Source organism: Chrysochloris asiatica, unplaced genomic scaffold (assembly GCF_000296735.1).
Source record: "Chrysochloris asiatica unplaced genomic scaffold, ChrAsi1.0 scaffold00159, whole genome shotgun sequence".
NCBI classification, from domain to species: Eukaryota; Metazoa; Chordata; class Mammalia; order Afrosoricida; family Chrysochloridae; genus Chrysochloris; species Chrysochloris asiatica.
In genome coordinates this window covers 5012503-5016280 of record NW_006408677.1, presented here as the reverse complement: position 1 = coordinate 5016280, position 3778 = coordinate 5012503, and positions in this window count along the sequence as shown.

Here is a 3778-nt window from a genome sequence, read left to right as displayed (position 1 = left end):
GAATGATGATGCATGGAGGGGATTGTAATCATTGCAATGAAATAAAATATGGTAGGATGAGTGATGAGTATAAAACTGATGTTCTTTCATATAAACTATTACTCAATTCACAATAAAAACTTTAATAATAATAATATAAAAAGATTATCTCCTGGGAATATTTAGGGAAAAAACTCACCATAGCCTTCTGAGCTGACCTATCTTCCCAGCAGATCCTCTTGGAAGCCACTGTTTTTATTGAAACTTCTTTTGAAGGCATCCTAACAAAGCTAAGACTATGTGTTACTGAGAGTACTTGTCCGCAGCCATCTACTGATTATAGAGACACATTTAAACATTTTGGAATAAATTTATACATTTATGAGCTGGAGAAAAAACAAACCTAGTTTTCTCATTTAAACTGTCACTCAATTCACAATACAAACTTTAAAAAAAAAAAGAAGAAGAAGAAGAAATTAATTGTTGTGGTAATAGATCTTCTTACATACTTATATTTAGCATAAGGATTTGCCTTTTATAAAGATACTGGAGGGCTAGAGCTAGCTCATCGAATACAGAGTCTCTGAATGTATTACCAGGTAATAAATTCAATCTGAACTAAACTAACATAGAAATACCATTATTATCCATTTCCTTACAAATTCTCCGTGGTTTTGATGTTAACAATGCTCAATGTTCCCCAGTTTTTAGGGCTGTATAAACTTTTTTGCCTATTCTGTCTTAATGCTTGACCCTCAACCCCTGTCATGGGTGAAATGATAAGTTCTTACTTCAGGCCCTGAAGGATAAGATAGTACTCAAACACAAGGTCAGTTTGAACTGCAAGATCAAACTCATCAGTAACTCATTGGAAACCTATATAGGGTCAATGCAGCAGAACTATACTTCAGGCCCTGAAGGATAAGATAGTACTCAAACACAAGGTCAGTTTGAACTGCAAGTTCAAACTCATCAGTAACTCATTGGAAACCTATATAGGGTCAATGCAGCAGAACTGACTGGACGACACTGGACAACAACAGCAGCATCAACAGCAACTCTAGATGTAGGTCTGAATAAAATAATGTATGTGAAATAGTGGCATTAGTAGCATTTTTCTTACTCTCGCAATTTACATCATACAGACAAGGAGATCATTGTTTTCTTGTTTTTGTTTTTTTCTTTTTTAAGGTTTTTATTGTGGATTGAATGAAAGTTTAGAGGGCAGATCATTAGTTTTACATTCAACAAATCATGCACCTTGTTTCATTACAATGATTATAATCCCCTCCATGTAGCCTCAGTTAACAATATTTCTCTCTATTCACTTTAGTTCTTTGTTGTTGTTGTTGTTTTTAAAACACTCAGGCATATATAATAATTTACACCACCAAAGGGCACATTCTGAAAGTCTGCCTCCTGGCTACCATCTTTTATTCCCTCTCTTCCCATGAATCTAGAGTCCTCAACTGCTCCCTCTCTCCATGTCCCCATCTCTGCCTCCATCTCTGGTGTCCCTGCTTCTCTGGATAAGGTCTCACACTATGCTTGTGCTTTTCTCCCTTAATGGTCCTATTTTGATACAAAGTTTCTACCTTTATAATTCTGACAGTTGCAACTAGTCATGATAACAATTACTCACTAGTGAATCATAAGAATCTTACCCCCATCTCTTTTCACCAGACCCATCTAGACAAGACGAAAACTATTCAGTGGGGATTATTTCTTCCCCCACTATTAAACTAAACTCCCCTTTGAAAACTTGGAAGCCAGTCACTTAGTGCCTTTATCGCCCCCTCATTTTAGGTAGCCAATGTCTAAGTTTGCCTGCCCATCCCTATCTACCCTGAGTTCAGAGATACTAGCATTGATACTTGATGTAAAAACTCCTTCCCTCTTAGTTGGTATTTAGAGTTACTACCTCCATGAGTATAGGTCAAGTTCATTTTGAATTGTAGCAATTTACCCTCGTTTCCTTTATCAAAACTTTTTTTGTTTTAATATTTTTATCTTCCTCTGGTCAATTTCTGATTACCAAGCCATCGAGGCTAGGTGAAATGGGTACTAGCTGCAAGTTTGGGTGTTCTTGTGTGGCTCCTCTCATTTCATATCAGCTGGATGTTTCACTCTCAGCTCTAGCCCTCTGTGGCTATGTCCATTTCCATAGGTTCAGGTGTCTCTATATGGATCAACCAGTCCTTCCTGTTTTCCCTCTCATCTCCAGGTCAACGGGAGTCTATGGAACGTGGTTGAAGACAGCCCATTTCTTCATTGCTGCCTTTCCCCCTTTTCTACTCACCGGTAAACCAACATGGGCACCAGCAAGCTTACATGCCTGTTCATATAAGTTTCAATCTTAGAGGGGGGTTTGTCCTAAAGGAACTTGATTGCTTGCCTTGATGGCTTCCCGGCAAACAATGTGCTTATTCTTGTAGTAGTCAATTATACTGCCATTTTTGTTTTGGATTTTTCCTGATGATCTTTCTTTGAAGATGTATCTTCTGTTGCTCTAGCTGCTCCAGGATGGTCTGCTTGTCCTTTCTAGTGGGAATGTCCCATATCAGAAGAAGGTTCTGGATGGGGCTCAGGATTCCACCTAAGGTCCTATATACTGCAAAGGCTCTGCAGGAGGCCTATATCACTGTGCAAGTTCTAGAACCCCATCAGTTATTGGCTGAAGATGGGCTTACAAGCTTTCTGTAATCATGTTTCCTGACTTTACTTTGTATCCAACTCAAGTTTCCATTTTACAATAGTAAGCAAGGGAAACCAATATACATAAGACAGTCAAGCATCTTAGTATTATTTCCCCTCTTCAAACTATGCCTTGATCCCTGCATCACAGAGCCCTATTGTTCCAAGGTTGAGCATGCATCACTATTTACCTCTGTCCCATTTAGCCCATGCAAACCTGTCTCAGTGTTCCCCATCTACCTTGTTCTTCTACTCCCTCCTCCTTCTTGTGTACTGCCCCTTCCCCAACATCTGAACTATGATGTGTCTGTCCCTACCCTGTGTTCCATTGTTGCCTCCCTCCACCTCCCCCAACCCCCCACCCCGCACTCTCCAATCCCACCAGTAATCAACAATTTTTTTTTTTTTCATTTTCATTTTAGTAAGGGTATCTTTTCTTAAGCTTTTACAACAATGGTCTTATGCAATATTTGTCCTTTTGTGACTGACTAATTTCATTCAGCATAATGTCCTCAAGGTTCATTCATGTTATGTGGTGGCTTTCAGCTTCCTTGTTATTCTTCAAGGTAGCATAATATTCCATTGTGTGTATGTACCAAAGTTTGCTTATCCATTCTTCCATTGATGGACACGTAGGATGTTTCCCTCTTTTTGCCATTGTGAATAGTGCTGACTGCAGATACCAATGATTCCCAAAGGATACCAGTCAGCAATTTGGTGTCAGTATTGAACCACTTCTATCACTGAAGAAGTGATCTTTTAAAGATCACACCAAAATAGACATTTATCCCAATGTCCTATGACTTCAGTTAATATAAAACTATAACAACTCATACAAGCAGGACAGCTAATCACTCAGATCATTCAGTAGTGAAGGTTGGGTCACCCAACCAGACAAGGAAACTTGGCCAGCTATGTTGATTGCTAAGGACAAAGGGTATATGGAATAGATATTGAAAGAAGGTTGTAGCCATTGTATACACCTGTTATAAACATGTGACTAGTTGACAATTGTTGTTGTTGTTGTTAAGTGCTGTCGAGTCAGTTCCGACCCATAGCGACCCTGTACAGGGTTTCCGAGGGTGTAAATCTTTACGGGAGTAGA